Source organism: Notothenia rossii (assembly GCF_949606895.1).
Source record: "Notothenia rossii genome assembly, chromosome: 2".
Classification (NCBI taxonomy): domain Eukaryota; kingdom Metazoa; phylum Chordata; class Actinopteri; order Perciformes; family Nototheniidae; genus Notothenia; species Notothenia rossii.
In genome coordinates, this window is record NC_136904.1 from 96,751,186 (window position 1) to 96,775,023 (window position 23,838).

Below are 23,838 nucleotides of genomic sequence, written 5' to 3' on the forward strand. Positions count from 1 at the left end.
AATCCAGAAGCTGGATGTGGTTAGTCTAGGATTCAGATACTGAAACATCACAGCAGGTTTCTGCTTCAGACAGAAAGCAGAAGCTCCGGAGGAGGTACAGAAGTGGGAAGTGGGACAGAAGAAACACAGAGTGTGTGAGGGCATGACGGGAAGGTGTGTGTGTGTTCTGAGAAACAGAAGGAGAAGCAGTGTGTGGCGACGAGGTCAACAAACCCCGACACCACAAGTCAGCACATTTCAGAGGTGACGCGAGGACACAAAGAGGAAGTCTTACCTGCTGCAGAGACACCGAGCAGCACCGGAAACACAAGAAGAAGAAGAAGAAGAAGAAGAAGAAGAAGAAGAAGAAGAAGAAGAAGAAGAAGAAGAAGAAGAAGAAGAAGAAGAAGAAGAAGAAGAAGAAGAAGAAGAAGAAGAACAGGGATTAGGGTCATAAACAGATTTCAGTTAGACATCATATCAACTAACACTAACTTCCTGTCTGGGGACCGGACACAGTACTAGAGACACCATGCAGCTCCTGGAGAGATGGTTCCTGTGTTTCATGTGAAACTGTGGCATGGCTTCACCTGTGCAGCTGCTCTGAGGGAACATCCGTCTCAAATTAAATATGGGGTCTATCTTCTTAACTGATGATAAGTTGTCCTTAGACTTAACCAATTATTATGTCCCAGGAGTGAAAGGAATGGGATTTATAGCACTGATTTAAAATCAGAAAAGGCCTTTTTACCAAGCTCAAAACAAAGAGTAATATTTCATAAGATACACATCTGATTAAAATGTTGTGTGATACGAATAATGTCGGAGAGATGTGTAACATTGTAAAGTTTGAATGACGTTTCTGAGGGGAGGTTTTAAAGAGCAGTTAGCAGTATGAAGAGTCTCTCCATTGACTTTCATGTATTTGATGAATTCTGGGTAATATTTCTGGAACTCAGAAAGTTAAGCATTTGGAGAGGAATAACCGGAGTGTCCTCATCGAGCCGAACAATTGGCTGTCTGAATGGAGTCTCTGCGATGAGAGAGGTGGGAGGAGTTATGGTCCAAAATAACATGGAGGAATAATAATAAAGATACTGGTGCCCCTCAGCATTCACCCCAATTTACAGGGTCAGGTACCACGGTACTGACATGTGGAAGACATGTAGTTGATATGTTTAGGACACGTTTTGAACATGTGTAGGACGTGTTGTGTACATGTGTAGGACGTGTTATGTACATGTGTAGGACATGTTGTGTACATGTGTAGGACATATTGTGTACATGTGTAGGACATGTTGTATACATATGTAGGACGTGTTGTGTATGTGTAGGACGTGTTGTATACATGTGTAGGACACATTGTGTACATGTGTAGGACGTGTTGTGTACATGTGTAGGACATGTTGTATACATGTGTAGGACATGTTGTGTACATGTGTAGGAAATATTGTGTACATTTGTAGGACCTGTTGTGTACACGTGTAGGACATGTTGTGTACATGTGTAGGAAGTGTTGTGTACATGTGTAGGACATGCTGTGTACATATGTAGGACATATTGTGTACATGTGTGGGACGTGTTGTGTACATGTTTAGGACATATTGTGTACATATGTAGGACGTGTTGTGTATGTGTATGACATATTGTGTACATATGTAGGACGTGTTGTGTACATATGTAGGACATATTGTGTACATATATAGGACGTGTTGTGTACATGTGTAGGACGTGTTGTGTACATGTGTAGGACATGTTGTGTACATGTGTAGGACGTGTTGTGTACATATGTAGGACACATTGTGTACATGTGTAGGACGTGTTGTGTACATTTGTAGGACATGTTGTATACATGTGTAGGACGTGTTGTGTACATGTGTAGGACGTGTTGTGTACATGTGTAGGACGTGTTGTGTACATGTGTAGGACACATTGTGTACATGTGTAGGACGTGTTGTGTACATTTGTAGGACATGTTGTATACATGTGTAGGACGTGTTGTGTACATGTGTAGGACATATTGTGTACATATGTAGGACGTGTTGTGTACATTTGTAGGACATGTTGTGTACATGTGTAGGACGTGTTGTGTACATTTGTAGGACATGTTGTATACATGTGTAGGACGTGTTGTGTACATGTGTAGGACGTGTTGTGTACATGTGTAGGACGTGTTGTGTACATGTGTAGGACACATTGTGTACATGTGTAGGACGTGTTGTGTACATTTGTAGGACATGTTGTATACATGTGTAGAACGTGTTGTGTACATGTGTAGGACATATTGTGTACATATGTAGGACGTGTTGTGTACGTATGTAGGACATGTTGTATACCTGTGTAGGACATGTTGTATACATGTGTAGGACGTGTTGTGTACATATGTAGGACGTGTTGTGTATATGTGTAGGACGTGTTGTATACATGTGTAGGACATGTTGTGTACATGTGTAGGACATGGTGTATACATGTGTAGGACATGTTGTGTACATGTGTAGGACGTGTTGTGTACATATGTAGGACGTGTTGTGTACATGTGTAGGACACATTGTGTACATGTGTAGGACGTGTTGTGTACATATGTAGGACGTGTTGTGTACATGTGTAGGACACATTGTGTACATGTGTAGGACGTGTTGTGTACATATGTAGGACGTGTTGTGTACATGTGTAGGACACATTGTGTACATGTGTAGGACGTGTTGTGTACATTTGTAGGAAGTGTTGTATACATGTGTAGGACACATTGTGTACATGTGTAGGACGTGTTGTGTACATGTGTAGGACACATTGTGTACATGTGTAGGACGTGTTGTGTACATTTGTAGGAAGTGTTGTGTACATGTGTAGGACGTGTTGTGTACATGTGTAGGATGTGTTGTGTACATGTGTAGGACGTGTTGTGTACATGTGTAGGACACATTGTGTACATGTGTAGGACGTGTTGTGTACATTTGTAGGACATGTTGTATACATGTGTAGGACGTGTTGTGTACATGTGTAGGACATATTGTGTACATACGTAGGACGTGTTGTGTACGTATGTAGGACATGTTGTATACATGTGTAGGACATGTTGTATACATGTGTAGGACGTGTTGTGTACATGTGTAGGACGTGTTGTGTACATGTGTAGGACATGTTGTGTACATGTGTAGGACATGTTGTATACATGTGTAGGACATGTTCTATACATGTGTAGGACATGTTGTGTACATGTGTAGGACGTGTTGTGTACACATGTAGGATGTGTTGTGTACATGTGTAGGACATGTTGTGTACATGTGTAGGACATGTTGTATACATGTGTAGGACATGTTGTATACATGTGTAGGACATGTTGTGTACATGTGTAGGACGTGTTGTGTACATGTGTAGGACATGTTGTGTACATGTGTAGGAGATGTTGTAGGACGTGGCATCCTCTGTCTGGCTGCATGATAATGCCGGTGCATTGACATGTTGGGGGGGTCATGTCTTCCAGTCTGCTGCACGTCCTCTGATTACTGTCTGCTGATCATCTGTAACCCAGATTCAGAGCAGAGAGGATTGTGTGTCGTCACAGAAACCAGTAGAGGGAGCGTCTTATTGGCCAGAATCCTGGGAAAAAAGGAGGTCCTGAAGACCTTCCCCCCTCCTTGAAGATCCCCCCGGGGTCACCTCGTCCTGGGGGGGGGGGGGGGGGGGGGTATTTTCCCAGGCTGATTAGAGGTCGATGGGGGGGGTTCAGGTGATCTGGGTTACACAGACTGTCCGTCTACAAGGCTTTAAACTGTTAGCTTAGTTTAGCACAAAGACTAAGCCTCTGACATGTTGTTTACTATGCAATAGTTTGCTAACTGATAGCATAACACTTACACTGTCCAACATACACAACTCAGGCCCTCAAACATCATATACAATCTTCACATATATATAAATAAAGATGACATGTAACATGGTTTAACATGTTTCTCTCCAGAAACATCTCTACATCAGAGCTATAATCCAGATTATTGATCGACCTGCTTTATGATCCAACATCTGTGTCACATCGATCACACACACACACACACACACACACACACACACACACACACACACACACACACACACACACACACACACACACACACACACACACACACACACACACACACACACACACACACACACACACACACACACACACACACACACACACTCTCCCCATTTACTGCCCCCCCCCCTCTCAGATGAATCAATTACAGACCAGGCAATCCTGATTGGAGGGGGGGGAGACTTGTGGGGGGGGGGGCACATCAAAACCACTGCAGCAGGAAACACTGTGGACTTATATCTATATAAACTCTCTAACGGCCCCCACAGGAACGTGGATCCAGTAAGAGATGAGAGGGGGGGGGGGGTCAGAGGGAGAAGAGAGACAACAAACCCAGACCATTGGGGGGGGAGGGGGGAGATAAATGGCTGCATGTTAACCACGTTTGACAGGCAGAACAAAGGGGGTCACCTCGGGTCCCGTGGCGCAACCTGTACCCCCCTTCAGATCTCAACAATCATCTCCGTGCTACACTTTTAAGGATGAGTTTCTAATTGTATTGACTGTTCAAACGAAACCAGTACAACCTCTTTAACTCGGGAACATTGAACAGTCAGTAGGGGTGTAACGGTTCACAAACATTTCGGTTCGGTACGTACCTCGGTTTTTAGGTCACGGTTCGGTTCGGTACGTTTTTGGTACAGCAGAAAAAATTATCACAAAACATAAAATATATATATATATTTTTTAATTATTATTAAACTGTGAATAATGTATTCACTCAAATAAATACACAATATAATAAAATAAACATTAAGGTGCAGCATTTCGATGAACTGAAGTAATCTGTATTTGAACTGTACTGTAATAGTACTCACAAAACATAAACTATTAGTTTTGGGTTTTTAATTATTATTAAACTGTGAATATTCACTCAAATAAAACAAAATAAAATAAACATGAAGGTGCAGCATTTCGATGAGCTGAAATAATCTGTATTTGAACTGTACTGTAATCATACCTAAGCAGCCAGTTTGACATTAGGACTTGCTTGTCATTGTATTTTCATGTTTTTTTAAAGAAAGATGAACTTGTCCACATTGCTTGCTGAAAGGGCAGATCTGCTGGCACTAACAATGTCTCCTGCTGTGGAGAACACCCTCTCTAGGGACAGAGGTAGCAGATGCAGCCAGGTAGCGCTTTGCTAACATGGGAACATAAGGATATTTGGCGTTTGTAATAGCTTTGGCTCGGTCTGAACTTGTTGCGAGTGGTGGAGGCTTAAATGCTAGCGGGAGTTGGGTTTGCACTTCAGTCTGTTTTCTTTTGGTACCGGTGATATTCACGTTCGGGTGATGCCTTTTCAAATGAGTGTGCAAGTTTGATGTATTGCCAGCCGCGTAACCAATGTTAGTTTAACGATGCCAACAAACAGCTTTGGTTCGGTCCACCTGTCTTTGTCCGTCATCCTTGTACGTAACTGCGAAACCAAAATCTTCCCAAACCGGAGACTTCAATGATGCTGGAGGATTTTAGAGCTCAACTTTATCTGCGTTCGCTATTTCGACAGTTCCTCAAATTACTGACTACATTTGAACGCATCCCTCTGACCAGCTCTCATAGTATGCCTCTCGTCCAAATGAAATGACTCGCTCTATGATGCGTTGAACCCAATGTGAGCATATTACTCTGAATGCTGCGACGCAGCACCTGAGATTACTTCCAAGAAGTTGTTCACGTTCTCAATTTTTTACGTTTAATGTTATATTCGTTCGGTACACTTCGGTACACACGTGTACCGAACCGAAGGGCCCGTACCGAAATACGTGTACCGTTACACCCCTAACAGTCAGATATTGTATTTTCCATTAAACCTTTACTCCTTAATAGGTGAATATGGACTGAAGTGTAAGGTAAAGCGTCTGGAGCCTAAGAGGCAAACTGACCCCTCTCTCACTGTCTGGGTGCAGTGTGGGGGTCTGGAGAGGCGAACTGACCCCTCCCTCATTCTCTGGGTGCAGTGTGGGGGTCTGGAGAGGCAAACTGACCCCTCCCTCACTAAAAAACTACAAATACACTTCCACTAAAGAACTACAGATACTAATGAACTACAGATACACCTTCACTAAAGACCCACATATACACCGTCACTACAGAACTACAAATACACTGTCACTAAAAAACTACAGATACACTGCCACTAAAGAACTACAGATATACCGTCACTAATGAACTACAAATACACTGTCACTAAAGAACTACAAATACACTGCCACTAAATAACTACAGATACACTGTCACTAGAAAACTACAGATACACTGTCACTACAGAACTACAAATACAACGTCACTAAAGAACTACAGATACTAAATAACTACAGATACACCGTCACTAATGAACTACAGATACACCATCACTACAGAACTACAAATATACTGTCACTACAGAACTACAAATACACTGCCACTAAAGAACTACAGATACTAAAGAACTACAGATACAAAAGAACTACAGATACACTGTCAATAGAAAACTACAGATACACAATCAATAAAGAACTACAGATACTCAAGAACTACAGATACAACGTCACTAAAAGACTACAGATACTAAAGAACTACAGATACACCATCACTAAAGAACTACAGATACACCATCACTAAAGAACTACAGATACACCATCACTAAAGAACTACAGATACACCATCACTAAAGAACTACAGATACACCGTCGCTGCATCGATGATGGAGAAACATGTATTTATTAAGTATTTATTAACTGATACCGGTCAGATTATATTTCAGAGTTTGAAGGGTTAGAAAGAAGGCTTGTTGGAGACCCTCAGCTGTGGGGTGGGGGGGGATTATTCCCTAACCTTTGAGCGCTCAGTCTTTGAAGGCTGACAGACTCACAAAGCCCCCACCCACTACCCCCCCCCCCCCCCCCCCCCCCATCACCTAACCCTTGACTCTCTTCCCCTGACCCTGGGCTGCATTCCCGGCTGGGGGGCGGTCCTCCCCATGGATACATAGCCCCCCCTCCCCATGGATACATAGCCCCCCCCTCCCCATGGATACACAGCCCCCCCCTCCCCATGGATACACAGCCCCCCTTCCCCATGGATATCTCCACCCACCCCCACCCCACCAAACGATTTTAATCCCACAGGCAGCACGAGAGGAAGCTGACCGTCACCGTGGGAACCAACGGTGGCATCGTTTACATACAGAGTCAGACGACCAATAGGAAGGCTCGATGTCGGAAGAGGGGGGTGGGAGTCAAGGGGGGGCTGAAGGTCACAGGAAAACTCAGGAAAACTCATCTTAAACCAGGACTCAAATAAACCCATAAAGAAACTACAGACACACCGTCACTAAAGAACTACAGATGCACCATCACTAAAGAACTACAAATACACCATCACTAAAGAACTAAAGATACTAAAGAACTACAAGATAAACTGTCACCAGAAAACTACAGATACACTGTCACTACAGAACTGCAAATACAACGTCACGAAAGAACTACAGATACACTGTCACATAGAAAACTACAGATACACCGTCACTACAGTGTACAGCTGCGCCCCTGCCAACGGAGCCCCGCGCCCCGCCTGAAATTCAAGTTTTTTTTTTTTTCAGTACTACTTTTTAACTGTACAAATACTTTTTAATGTACAAATACTTTGTTACTTTACGATAACAATAACAATAATCCACAGCTCCTCTCTGTGCTCCAGAGGATACAAAAAAATGAACAACAAAAAAATCCGGGCACCCCCGCGTTGGGGGGGTACCGGAGCAGCACCCTGCCAAGGCAGTAATCCTAGGGGAAACACTGGCCACCAAAGAACTACATAAACACAGTCACTAAAGAACTACAAATACTAAAGAAACTACAGATACACCGTCACTAGAGAAATACAGATAGACCGTCACTAAAGCAACTACAGATACACCGTCACTAAAGAACTACATATACTAAAGAACTACAGATACACTGTTACTAAAGAACTACAGATACACCGTCACTAAAGAACTACAGATACACTGTTACTAAAGAACTACAGATACACCGTCATTAAAGAACTACATATACACTGTCACTACAGAACTACAGATACTAAAGAACTACATATACACAGTCACTAAAGAACTACAGATACTAAAGAACTACAGATACACCGTCACTAGAGAAATACATATACACAGTCACTAAAGAACTACAGATACTAAAGAACTACAGATACACTGTTGGTAAAGAACTACAGATACACGTCACTACAGATACTAAAGAACTACAGATACACCGTCACTAGAGAACTACATATACGCCGTCACTAAAGAACTACATATACACTGCCACTACAGAACTACAGATACTAAAGAACTACAGATACACTGTTACTAAAGAACAAAAGATACACGTCACTAAAGAACTACAGATATAAATCCTGTTCTGATTAAACTGTTAACTGTGCAGGTGACTACGTTACCCAACATGCACTGCTTAAACGTAGCCGTTATTTGAACGTCTGCATTTCATGTTGAACCTTTACATGTTCATTTAGTCTTTACCGTAATTTGAGATCAGACAGATCAGAGGCGGGGGGGGGGGGGGGGGGGGTGGGGGTCGGTGTTTGATCATCCGTGAACACACAGATGACACCTTCATCCAGTCCGTTATCGATTGTTCCGTGTGTGTGACCTTGCCCCAGGTGCTCGGCCAATCAAGCGGCTCGATTATGTGGGGGCGGGGCTAATGAGAGTGTGATTGGTTTATCCTCTGAGTTCAGACACACCTGAGGCCTGTACTACGAAGCCGGATTTTCGCTTAGCGACCTACCTTCAAGGAAAACTCGGGGTTTGACTCAGATAAGGAGATATATGATACATTATGATGTGATATGAATGATAATGGGACACATCGACGTCTGCACTCACAGTGCCGCGGACTGTAGGCTACGTAATGTTACTTTGATCCGGTTACTTATGTTGTGGCAGATATTTAATTAAGCTTTCTTAACAAAATAGTATTATAATAGTTATAATAGTCAGATTGCTCTGAAGATGGGAGGTGATATTATATTCATTTTCAGGTTCACAGTCAGGGATTTTGGCCGGCCGTCTTTCCTGCAACGGCAGTTTACACTCTATTTCCTCCGCACACTGAGCTCTGATTGGTCAGCAGGCGTGGTGCTTTCGCTGAGTTGATCTCTTATCCTGGAACCTATCCTGCTTCGGAGCACAGACTAGGTTCCACCATGGTCATGGAGATCTAGCCCGCTAAAAAGTGAACCAGCTTCGTAGTACCGGAAATCCCAGAAGTTATCTTGCTAAACGAAAATCCTGCTTTGTAGTATACCCCCCAGGTTAGGTTGCAGGCTAAGAGCTCAACTCAGTGAAAGCACCGCCTGCTGACCAATCAGAGCTCAGTGTGCAGAGTTTAAAGCGATCAAGTCATATTACAGGAGAAAGGAAATACAGAAAAGCTGCCGTTGCAGGAAAGACGGCCGGCAGAAATCAGCGACTGTGTGAACGTGAACATTAATATAATATCACCTCCCATCTTCAGAGCAATCTGACTATTAGAACATTAGCGTTAAGAAAGCTTACTTAAATATCTGCCACAACATAAGTAACCGGATCAGAGTAACATTAAGTACAGTCCGCGGCATATCACATCATAATGTATCATCTCCTTATCTGAGTCAGCTGAGCCGTATCTGGCCGTGCAACACTCACAGTGTCACATACTGGATGCAGAAGGATTATTTGAAGCAACACATTAAGTTGAGGAAACACTCGAGTCAAATGTAATGAAAGTCAGATGGTGTCTTAGACGGGGCAGTGATATCATAAACCTGTTCATGTACGCATTCAAACACTTGTTCTGTTAGCAGCTGTATTCACCTTGCAGGTGCAGCTATGTGGCTTTGATCCTGGATCAAGTGTTTAAGTCATGGATGTTTAAAGTTTCACTTCTTCATATGTCTAATATTATAGTTGACTTTTCATTCAGGAAGTATGACGCTGCGCTGTCAGTACGCTTCTCCATGTTTGTGATTGGTCAAATGTTGCTAACCCCGCCCCTTTTATGTGAACGCGCTCTCAGCCGGACAGAGAAACCCTGGCTTGAGTTACCGAGTTGATAACGAGCGTCGTAGGACCGTTTAGCGAGAGCGCGTTTGTTTTGGATTAGGTACATCGGGTAACTCAAACATATCCAGGGATGTTGAACTGGATTCGTAGTATAGGCCCCTGTTCACCTGGCAATAACAATAATTACAAACTGGCAATCGTCATTAAAATCAGCTGTCAATCAGAGCGAGGAACGACCGCGAAAATTAATCCATGTTGTTAAAATCTGAGATTATAAGAACAGGAAACGTTTTTATCAAAGTAAATTATATCGTTTGTTATCAACAAATTATAATAAATTAGAAAACATTTACAAAAAAAAAAATTAAGAAAAACAAAAGTTATATAACATCGTTTGATCAAATGTGTAAAAGATACAGCTTATAATAAGAACTTTAATGGGATAATTAAGTTGTTATTTGGGTCATAAATATAATAAAGTATTCATTACAGTTTTTACTAAAGAGCTGTTGAATTGTTATTTGAGTTTGTATTCAAAATAAAGTCTTAGAAAATATTAAACTAACCAAAGCATTTATTTCAGAGTAATGAAAATGTTTCTGTTTCTGACCTTCACAATCAATGAGTTGGAGCTCTGGGCTAAAGGGGGGGGGGGGGGGGGGGGGGCACATGGCCCCATTAACAGGGGGGCATCAGTCACCTTGAAACACAGCAGATACACCACTCATCTGCACTGATGCATCATGGGAGACGTGGTCGCATCTGAGAGTCAATAAGTCAGAATCAACATTGCTCAGTAATAATGAGAACATCAAGAGAAGACTACAATAACTACAATAACAATAAACCTCTCAAAGTCATCTGAGAGGAACCGATCCACATCTCTTTTCTTCTTCAAGAAAAACGGATTTCTGTAGCAGAATCAGGAAATCAAGAACTCATTAAACTGAGCTGGAAACATCTGCAGGGATGGATCATGAAAATCTGACATTTTTTAACATCTCAAAAAGAAAAAGAAGAGAATCTCTAAAATCGAGAAATTGTTAAACTAGTAAACCCCTAACTCTAGAAATCACAACGAGTCCCAGACGTCAACATGTAGTTTCTCTACTTTAAAGAGTCCTCTCCTGCTGATGTTCAGGTGTATATCAGTGTGTAGTCGCTCTACTTTAAAGAGTCCTCTCCTGCTGATGTTCAGGTGTATATCAGTGTGTAGTCGCTCTACTTTAAAGAGTCCTCTCCTGCTGATGTTCAGGTGTATATCAGTATGTAGTGTCTCTACTTTAAAGAGTCCTCTCCTGCTGATGTTCAGGTGTATATCAGTATGTAATGTCTCTACTTTAAAGAGTCCTCTCCTGCTGATGTTCAGGTGTATATCAGTATGTAGTGTCTCTACTTTAAAGAGTCCTCTCCTGCTGATGATCAGGTGTATATCAGTATGTAGTGTCTCTACTTTAAAGAGTCCTCTCCTGCTGATGTTCAGGTGTATATCAGTATGTAGTGTCTCTACTTTAAAGAGTGCTCTCCTGCTGATGTTCAGGTGTATATCAGTATGTAGTGTCTCTACTTTAAAGAGTCCTCTCCTGCTGATGTTCAGGTGTATATCAGTATGTATCGACTCTACTTTAAAGAGTGGTCTCCTGCTGATGTTCAGGTGTATATCAGTATGTAGTGTCTCTACTTTAAAGAGTCCTCTCCTGCTGATGTTCAGGTGTATATCAGTATGTAGTGTATCTACTTTAAAGAGTCCTCTCCAGCTGATGTTCAGGTGTATATCAGTATGTAGTGTCTCTACTTTAAAGAGTCCTCTCCAGCTGATGTTCAGGTGTATATCAGTATGTAGTGTCTCTACTTTAAAGAGTCCTCTCCTGCTGATGTTCAGATGTATATCAGTATGTAGTGTCTCTACTTTAAAGAGTCCTCTCCTGCTGATGTTCAGGTGTATATCAGTATGTAGTGTCTCTACTTTAAAGATTCCTCTCCTGCTGATGTTCAGGTGTATATCAGTATGTAGTGTCTCTACTTTAAAGAGGCCTCTCCTGCTGATGTTCAGGTGTATATCAGTATGTAGTGTCTATACTTTAAAGAGTCCTCTCCTGCTGATGTTCAGGTGTATATCAGTATGTAGTGTCTCTACTTTAAAGAGTCCTTTCCTGCTGATGTTCAGGTGTATATCAGTATGTAGTGTCTCTACTTTAAAGAGTCCTCTCCTGCTGATGTTCAGGTGTATATCAGTATGTAGTGTCTCTACTTTAAAGAGTCCTTTCCTGCTGATGTTCAGGTGTATATCAGTATGTAGTGTCTCTACTTTAAAGAGTCCTCTCCTGCTGATGTTCAGGTGTATATCAGTATGTAGTGTCTCTACTTTAAAGAGGCCTCTCCTGCTGATGTTCAGGTGTATATCAGTATGTAGTGTCTCTACTTTAAAGAGTCCTCTCCTGCTGATGATCAGGTGTATATCAGTATGTAGTGTCTCTACTTTAAAGAGTCCTCTCCTGCTGATGTTCAGGTGTATATCAGTATGTAGTGTCTCTACTTTAAAGAGTTCTCTCCTGCTGATGTTCAGGTGTATATCAGTATGTAGTGTCTCTACTTTAAAGAGTCCTCTCCTGCTGATGTTCAGGCGTATATCAGTATGTAGTGTCTCTACTTTAAAGAGTCCTCTCCTGCTGATGTTCAGGTGTATATCAGTATGTAGTGTCTCTACTTTAAAGAGTGCTCTCCTGCTGATGTTCAGGTGTATATCAGTATGTAGTGTCTCTACTTTAAAGAGTGCTCTCCTGCTGATGTTCAGGTTTATATCAGTATGTAGTGTCTCTACTTTAAAGAGTCCTCTCCTGCTGATGTTCAGGTGTATATCAGTATGTAGTGTCTCTACTTTAAAGAGTGCTCTCCTGCTGATGTTCAGGTGTATATCAGTATGTAGTGTCTCTACTTTAAAGAGTGCTCTCCTGCTGATGTTCAGGTTTATATCAGTATGTAGTAGGGCTGCACGATATATCGTGTCGTGACGATAATCGCGATGTGCGCATGCGCGATATTCACATCACGTGGACGTGCAATTTAAAAAAAAAAGTATTTTAATGAACTCAAACACGTCATGTTACAATTATTTTGCTGCTTGCTACAAAAGGAAAACTTGTGCGGCTCTCATGTCAGGGGTATTTGAGTGACATGCAGGCTCTGCATGCACAGCAAACCACCAATCACAATCAAATCGGGAGGCGTGTGGCGCAGTGGATAGAGCCTTGGTGTTGGGATCAAGGGAGCACAGGTTCAAACCTCACTGCAGTCAGCATGTCGTTGTGTCCCTGAGACACTTCACCCCAAATGGCTCCTGTGGGGATTGCCCTCAGTATTGAGTATGTAAATTGCTTTGGATAAAAGCGTCTAACAAGTGATATGTAATGTAAAAATCTCCAAAGCAAATGGACCCGGTGATTAAAGGTACAAACACTGAATAAAGTAGTTTCATGCTTTTCTCCTGGGCAGTTTGGCGCTGCTAACTGAGTTAGCTCAGCTTGTTGCTCTGATAACTTGAAGTGGACCTATCATGCTATATTTGAAACATATATTGTAGGGCCATACCTATATAAAATATGTCTGTGAAGTTTTTTTATATGTACTACAGTGACACGTGACTGGGACATATTACTGGATTAAAGACATGACGGGGACATATTACTGGATTACAGACGTGACAGGGACATATTACTGGTTTACAGACGTGACGGGGACACATTACTGGATTACAGACGTGACGGGACACATTACTGGATTACAGACGTGACAGGGACATATTACTGGTTTACAGACGTGACGGGGACACATTACTGGATTACAGACGTGACGGGACACATTACTGGATTACAGACGTGACAGGGACATATTACTGGTTTACAGACGTGACGGGGACACATTACTGGATTACAGACGTGACGGGACACATTACTGGTTTACAGATGTGACGGGGACATATTAATGGATTACAGACATGACAGGGACATATTACTGGTTTACAGACGTGACGGGGACACATGACTGGATTACAGAGGTGACGGGGACACACTACTGGATTACAGACGTGACATATTACTGGTTTACAGACATGACGGAGACATATTACTGGATTACAGACGTGACGGGGACATATTACTGGATTACAGACGTGACGGGGACATATTACTGGATTACAGACGTGACGGGGACATATTACTGGATTACAGACGTGACGGGGACATATTACTGGATTACAGACGTGACAGGGATATATTACTGGATTACAGACGTGACAGGGACATATTACTGGTTTACAGACGTAACAGGGACATATTACTGGATTACAGAAATGACGGGGACACATTACTGGATTACAGACGTGACGGGACACATTACTGGTTTACAGACGTGACGGGGACACATGACTGGATTACAGAGGTGACGGGGACACACTACTGGATTACAGACGTGACATATTACTGGTTTACAGACATGACGGAGACATATTACTGGATTACAGACATGACATATTACTTGATTACAGACGTGACGGGGACATATTACTGGATTACAGACGTGACGGGATATATTACTGGATTACAGACGTGACAGGGACATATTACTGGATTACAGACGTGACAGGGACATATTACTGGTTTACAGACGTGACAGGGACATATTACTGGTTTACAGACGTAACAGGGACATATTACTGGATTACAGAAATGACGGGGACATATTACTGGATTAGAGATGTGACGGGGACATATTACTGGTTTACAAACGTGACAGGGACATATTACTGGATTACAGACGTGACGGGGACATATTACTGGTTTACAGACGTGACGGGGAAACATTAATGGTTTACAGATGTTATGGGGACATATTACTGGTTTACAGACGTGACGGGGACATATTACACGTGACTGGGACATATTACTGGATTACAGACGTGACGGGGATATATTACTGGATTACAGACGTGACATATTACTGGTTTACAGACGTGACGGAGACATATTACTGGATTACAGACGTGACAGGGACATATTACTGGATTACAGATGTGACGGGGACATATTACTGGATTACAGACGTGACGGGGACATATTACTGGATTACAGACGTGACAGGGACATATTACTGGTTTACAGACGTGACAGGGACATATTACTGGATTACAGACGTGACGGGGACATATTACTGGTTTACAGATGTGATGGGGACATATTACTGGATTACAGACGTGACGGGGACATATTACTGGTTTACAAACGTGACAGGGACATATTACTGGATTACAGACGTGACGGGGGACATATTACTGGTTTACAGACGTGACGGGGACACATTACTGGTTTACAGACATGACGGGGAAATATTAATGGTTTACAGATGTGATGGGGACATATTACTGGATTACAGATGTGATGGGGACATATTACTGGTTTACAGATGTGATGGGGACATATTACTGGATTAAAGACATGACAGGGAAATATTACTGGATTACGGACGTGACTGGGACATATTACTGGTTTACAGATGTGATGGGGACATATTACTGCATTACAGATTTGATGGGGACATATTACTGGTTAACAGACGTGATGGGGACATATTACTGGATTACAGACGTGACGGGACACATTACTGGATTACAGACGCGACATGGACATATTACACGTGACTGGGACATATTACTGGTTTACAGACGTGAGGGGGACACATTACTGGATTACAGACGTGACGGGGACATATTACTGGATTACAGATGTGACGGGGACATATTACACGGGACTGGGACATATTACTGGTTTACAGACGTGAGGGGGACACATTACTGGATTACAGACGTGAGGGGGACACATTACTGGATTACAGACGTGACGGGGACCTATTACTGGTTTACAGACGTGACGGGGACATATTACACGTGACTGGGACATATTACTGGTTTACAGACGTGAGGGGGACACATTACTGGATTACAGATGTGACGGGGACCTATTACTGGTTTACAGACGTGACAGGGACATATTACACATGACTGGGACATATTACTGGATTACAGACGTGACGGGGACATATTACACATGACTGGGACATATTACTGGATTACAGACGTGACGGGGACACATTACTGGATTACAGACGTGACGGGGACATATTACACGTGACTGGGACATATTACTGGATTACAGACGTGACTGGGACATACTACTGGATTACAGACGTGACGGGGACACATTACTGGATTACAGACGTGACGGGGACACATTACTGGATTACAGACGTGACGGGGACATATTACTGGATTACAGAAATTACAGGATTCTGGTACAGAATATAAAACGAAGACTCAAAGATGTCACCTTTGACTTCTAACATGGAAACTACATTCAGTGCAGTATATTTAAATCACTAACTCTCAGAGAGATTATTTAAAAAACAAGCCGGTTCCATCTGCATATTGAGCGATTTTTTGCTTTTTGGTTCTGATTTTGGTTCAAAATAAACAGAAATATTGTCTTTAATATGGTATTCAGCCCTGTGACGTCACAGATAAACAAAGACTTCAAGTGTGTGTGTGTGTGTGTGTGTGTGTGTGTGTGTGTGTGTGTGTGTGTGTGTGTGTGTGTGTGTGTGTGTGTGTGTGTGTGTGTGTGTGTGTGTGTGTGTGTGTGTGTGTGTGTGTGTGTGTGTGTGAGTGAGTGTGTGAGTGTGTGTGTGTGTGTGTGTGTGTGTGTGTGTGTGTGTGTGTGTGTGTGTGTGTGTGTGTGTGTGTGTGTGTGTGTGTGTGTGTGTGTGTGTGTGTGTGTGTGTGTTGTTCTGTCCTGGGACATCCAGTGTTTTCTATCACATGTGCTCCCTCTCATTTCCTGTCTGCTCTATAAATAATGTCCACACAGACATAATATTTCTGTAAATAAAAATCGTCTTCAGGCTTGATTTGTGTCTTTGCAATGAAATTATGATATTGTGCATCGTGACCAATAAAACTGTGAGCAAACAGACATGCATCATCTCCTGCACAGTCACACAATCATTCACACACACATTCACACACACATTCACACACACATTCACACACACATTCACACACACATTCACACACAAAGAGCAGCAGTGTTCAAACAGAGACGCAGCGCCGAGAGCACGGATTATCTTTATTACCGTTTACATTAGGTGGATAAAATGTGAGGAAATAATTTTAAATGTGCATCCCAGAGTCTCAGAGTCCATGTGACGTGTTCACGGTGCACAGGTATTTACTTTAATATAAAACAGAGGAAAGCACTAGAGAGAAACACTCAACTTTCACGCTCCACTTAATAAATCATGATATTGTGACAGTTTATCTGCGGACGTTTTAAAGAAAGTGATTTGCTCTGCAGATTATTCTCTCTGTGAAGTATGTTGTGTATCAGAAACATGTGAACAGAGTCTTTCAATAACATCACATTATGCTTTTATCCACAGCGACAGGAAGGGATTTCTCCACGAAGCTGCAGAATCTAAACCAGAACCTACACAATCATCAATGACACCATCAACACCATCAGCAAATATAATACCATCAGGACCATAATACCATCAACACAAAAACCATCAACACAAATAACACCAACAAATACCATCAACACCATCAACACAAATAACACCAATATACCATCAACACCATCAGCAAATATAATACCATCAGGTCCATAATACCATCAACACAAAAACCATCAACACAAATAACACCAACAAATACCATCAACACCATTAACACAAATAACACCAATATACCATCAACACCATCAAAACCATCAACACCATAAATACCACCATCAACAGCACCAGTACCATCAACACCATCAACACCATAAATACCACCAACACAAACACCATCAACAAAAATAACATCAATATACCACAACACCATCTCAACACCATCAACACATATAATACCATCAGGACAATAATACCATCAACACAAAAACCATCAACACAAATAAGACATAAATAACACCAATATATCATCAACACCATCAGGACTATAAATACCATCAACACCATAAATACCACCATCAACAGCACCAGCACCATTAAAACCATCAACAGCACTGGCACCATTAAAACCATCAACAGCACCAGCACCATTAAAACCACCAACAGCACCATTAGCACCATTAAAACCATCAACAGCACCATCAGCACCATTTAAACCATTAAAACCATCAACAGCACCATCAGCACCATTAAAACCATTACAACCATCAACAGCACCATCAGCACCATTAAAACCATCAACAGCACCATCAGCACCATTTAAACCATTAAAACCATCAACAGCACCATCAGCACCATTAAAACCATTACAACCATCAACAGCACCATTAGCACCATTAAAACCATCAACAGCACCATCAGCACCATTTAAACCATTAAAACCATCAACAGCACCATCAGCACCATTAAAACCATCAACAGCACCATCAGCACCATTAAAACCATTAAAACCATCAACAGCACCATCAGCACCATTTAAACCATTAAAACCATCAACAGCACCATAAGCACCATTAAAACCATAAACAGCACCATCAGCACCATTAAAACCATTAAAACCATCAACAGCACCATAAGCACCATTTAAACCATTAAAACCATCAACAGCACCATCAGCACCATTTAAACCATTAAAACCATCAACAGCACCATCAGCACCATTAAAACCATTACAACCATCAACAGCACCATCAGCACCATTTAAACCATTAAAACCATCAACAGCACCATCAGCACCATTAAAACCATCAACAGCACCATCAGCACCATTTAAACCATTAAAACCATCAACAGCACCATCAGCACCATTTAAACCATCAACAGCACCATCAGCACCATTTAAACCATTAAAACCATAAACAGCACCATCAGCACCATTTAAACCATTAAAACCATCAACAGCACCATCAGCACCATTTAAACCATTAAAACCATCAACAGCACCATCAGCACCATTAAAACCATCAACAGCACCATCAGCACCATTTAAACCATTAAAACCATCAACAGCACCATCAGCACCATTTAAACCATTAAAACCATCAACAGCACCATCAGCACCATTAAAACCATTACAACCATCAACAGCACCATCAGCACCATTTAAACCATTAAAACCATCAACAGCACCATCAGCACCATTAAAACCATCAACAGCACCATCAGCACCATTTAAACCATTAAAACCATCAACAGCACCATCAGCACCATTAAAACCATAAACAGCACCATCAGCACCATTAAAACCATTAAAACCATCAACAGCACCATCACCACCATTAAAACCATCAACAGCACCATCAGCACCATTTAAACCATTAAAACCATCAACAGCACCATCAGCACCATTTAAACCATTAAAACCATCAACAGCACCATCAGCACCATTTAAACCATTAAAACCATCAACAGCACCATCAGCACCATTTAAACCATTAAAACCATCAGCAGACAGCAGGACAGAGGTCAGCTCTCTTGTGTCTGGATCGGATGGAGGATCAATAATTCATGATGTTTCAGATAAAGTGTTGAGGTGAATCTCAGAAAGCATTAAACACCGTCTGAGACTTTAAGAGAAACAGAAACAAACAGAAAGACTCCTCAGAACAAACAGGGACTCTGATGAGAGCAGAACTGTGAGGAGATCTGGGCTCTGGGTCAGCTGAGCCCGGTTAGACCCGTTAGCGTCTGATATCTGCCGAGGAGTCTGAGCTTCAGAGTCACATTTACTCTACATGAGGTGAGCGTGTTGTTAGCGTGTTTAAAACCAGCAGACTTTGCATGAATCCACAGGAACATGCAGAAGTCTTCAGACCTGCAGACCGGGACTCTTTCAGTGAGAGCAGAGACCCTCTGATAGATCCCCTCACGTACATGTTCTCTAACATGTTCTCTAGCATGTTCTCTAAGGTTTTCTCTAATGTGTTCTCTAAAGTGTTCTCTAAAGTGTTCTCTAAAGTGTTCTCTAACATGTTCTCTAAAGTGTTCTCTAAAGTGTTCTCTAACATGATCTCTAAAGTGTTCTCTAAAGTGTTCTCTAACATGATCTCTAAAGTGTTCTCTAAAGTGTTCTCTAAAGTGTTCTCTAACATGATCTCTAAAGTGTTCTCTAACATGTTCTCTAAAGTGTTCTCTAAAGTGTTCTCTAAAGTGTTCTCTAACATGATCTCTAAAGTGTTCTCTAACATGTTCTCTAAAGTGTTCTCTAACATGATCTCTAAAGTGTTCTCTAACATGTTCTCTAAAGTGTTCTCTAACATGATCTCTAAAGTGTTCTCTAACATGTTCTCTAAAGTGTTCTCTAAAGTGTTCTCTAAAGTGTTCTCTAACATGATCTCTAAAGTGTTCTCTAACATGTTCTCTAAAGTGTTCTCTAACATGATCTCTAAAGTGTTCTCTAACATGATCTCTAAAGTGTTCTCTAACATGTTCTCTAAAGTGTTCTCTAACATGATCTCTAAAGTGTTCTCTAACATGTTCTCTAAAGTGTTCTCTAAAGTGTTCTCTAAAGTGTTCTCTAACATGATCTCTAAAGTGTTCTCTAACATGTTCTCTAAAGTGTTCTCTAACATAATCTCTAAAGTGTTCTCTAAAGTGTTCTCTAAAGTGTTCTCTAACATGATCTCTAAAGTGTTCTCTAACATGATCTCTAAAGTGATCTCTAAAGTGTTCTCTAAAGTGTTCTCTAATGTGTTCTCTAACATGTTCTCTAACATGTTCTCTAAAGTGTTCTCTAACATGTTCTCTAACATGTTCTCTAACATGTTCTCTAAAGTGTTCTCTAACATGTTCTCTAATATGATCTCTAAAGTGTTCTCTAAAGTGTTCTCTAATGTGTTCTCTAAAGTGTGCTCTAACATGTTCTCTAACATGTTCTCTAACATGTTCTCTAAAGTGGTCTCTAACATGTTCTCTAACATGTTCTCTAACATGTTCTCTAGCATGTTCTCTAAAGTGGTCTCTAACATGTTCTCTAACATGTTCTCTAAGGTTTTCTCTAACATGTTCTCTAACATGTTCTCTAAAGTGTTCTCTAACATGTTCTCTAACATGTTCTCTAATGTTTTCTCTAACATGTTCTGTAACATGTTCTCTAACATGTTCTGTAACATGTTCTCTAGTGCGTTCTCTAACATGTTCTCTAATGTATTCTCTAACATGTTCTGTAATATGTTCTCTAATGTGTTCTGTAACATGTTCTCTAACATGTTCTCTAATGTGTTCTCTAACATGTTCTCTAATGTGTTCTGTAACATGTTCTCTAACATGTTCTCTAATGTGTTCTCTAACATGTTCTGTAACATGTTCTCTAACATGTTCTCTAACATGTTCTCTAAAGTGTTCTCTAACATGTTCTCTAACGTGTTCTCTAACATGTTCTCTCACATGTTCTCTAACATGTGTTCTCTAACATGTTCTCTAACATGTTCTCTAAAGCGTTCTCTAACATGTTCTCTAACAATTTCTCTAATGTATTCTCTAACATGTTCTCTAAAGTGTTCTCTAACATGTTCTCTAACATGTTCTCTAATGTTTTCTCTAACATGTTCTGTAACATGCTCTCTAACATGTTCTCTAACATGTTCTCTAAAGTGTTCTCTAACATGTTCTCTAACATGTTCTCTAACATGTTCTCTAACATGTTCTCTAAAGTGTTCTCTAACATGCTCTCTAAAGTGTTCTCTAACATGTTCTCAAACATTTTCTCTAACATGTTCTCTAGGGGTGTAGCGGCACATGTACCGAAATTATTCGGTACGGGCCCTTCGGTTCGGTACACGTGTGTACCGAAGTGTACCGAACGAATATAACGTTAAACGTAAAAAATTGAGAATGTGAACAACTTCTTGGAAGTAATCTCCGGTGCTGCGTCGCAGCGTTCAGAGTAATCTGCTCACATTGGGTTCAACGCGTCATAGAGCGAGCACGTCATTTCATTGGACGAGAGGTATACTATGAGAGCTGGTCGAAGGGATGCGTTCAAATGTAGTCAGTAATTTGAGGAACTGGCGAAATGGCGAACGCAGATAAAGTTGAGCTCGAAAATCCTCCAGCATCATTGAAGTCTCCGGTTTGGGAACATGTTGGTTTCACAGTTACGTACAAGGATGACGGACAAAGACAGGTGGACCGAACCAAAGCTGTTTGTCGGCATTGTTCAACTAACATTGGTTACGCGGCAATACATCAAACTTTCACACTCATTGGAAAAGGCATCACCCGAACGTGAATATCACCGGTACCAAAAGAAAAAAGACTGAAGTGCAAACCCAACTCCCGCTAGCATTTAAGCCTCCACCACTCGCAACAAGTTCAGACCGAGCCAAAGCTATTACAAACGCCAAATGTCCTTATGTTGCCATGTTAGCAAAGCGCTACCTGGCTGTATCTGCTACCTCTGTCCCTAGAGAGGGTGTTCTCCACAGCAGGAGACATTGTTAGTGCCAGCAGATCTGCCCTTTCAGCAAGCAATGTGGACAAGTTCATCTTTCTTTAAACAAACATGAAAATACAATGACAAGCAAGTCCTAATGTCAAACTGGCTGCTTAGGTACGAGTACAGTACAGTTCAAATAGCCTACAGATGATTTCAGTTCATCGAAATGCTGCACCTTAATGTTTATTTTATTATATTTTGTATTTATTTGAGTGAATATTCAGTTTAATAATAAATTAACAACCCAAAACTAATAGTTTATGTTTTGTGAGTACTAGTACAGTAAAGTTCAAATACAGATTATTTCAGTTCATCGAAATGCTGCACCTTAATGTTTATTTTATTATATTGTGTATTTAATTGAGTGAATACATTATTCACAGTTTAATAATAATAAAAAAAAAAAAAACATATTTTATGTTTTGTGATAATTTGTTCTGCTGTACCGAAAATGTACCGAACCGAACCGTGACCTAAAAACCGAGGTACGTACCGAACTGAAATGTTTGTGAACCGTTACACCCCTAATGTTCTCTAACATGTTCTCTAACATGTTCTCTAACATGTTCTCTAATGTGTTCTCTAACATGTTCTCTAAAATGTTATCTAATGTGTTCTCTAACATTTTCTACATGTTCTCTAACTCTCTCTACAGACTACAACCAGAGCGCTCTTCTCAGCGTCGAACTTCTTCAAACTACACGAGACACTGAAACAGGAAAACATGTTCTACAGATTTAAGAAATAAAACCATTGAGGGTTTTGATAAACGTTCTGAGAACAGAAGGAACCAGAGAGCTGGATTTACAGACAGCTGCTGCCACAGCTGGATGAGAGGAGTCCTGTTACACCCGAACTACCCCCCCCCATACAGCCCGGACCCAGCAGGAAAAACCCTTTAATGTGAAGTTAGGGTCTGACGGAGCCGTAGACCCGCGGCTGAGGCCTGAAACTGGTTTTAATATTAAAGAGTGTTTTCTGTTCAACTGCAGCTTCTTCAGAAACTTTAAAGAAAATAAACGGGCTCATTCTAATTGTTTTACATTAATAAACTAAATTAACAAACCGCTTTTAGATTAAAAAAACATGTTAATAATCATTTTTTCATTAAGATAGGGTACGCGGCACTTTGTTTTTGCACGAGCTCCGGATCGCGAGGATAAAGTGAAGAAAACTGTAAAATCTAAAAAGTAAAATATACTTGTATTACTTCAGGAACTTACTACTGTTATTATTATGCCT

At 41.2% G+C, this 23,838-nt stretch overlaps 1 protein-coding gene across 1 annotated transcript in view; it reads right to left on the reverse strand.

Annotated features, from left to right (window-relative positions):
• Window positions 1-23,838, reverse strand: part of LOC307029813 (uncharacterized protein) — a gene marked incomplete at its 5' end in the record, with an annotated part of 38,293 nt that overhangs the window by 12,730 nt on the left and 1,725 nt on the right. The window lies entirely within an intron of this gene.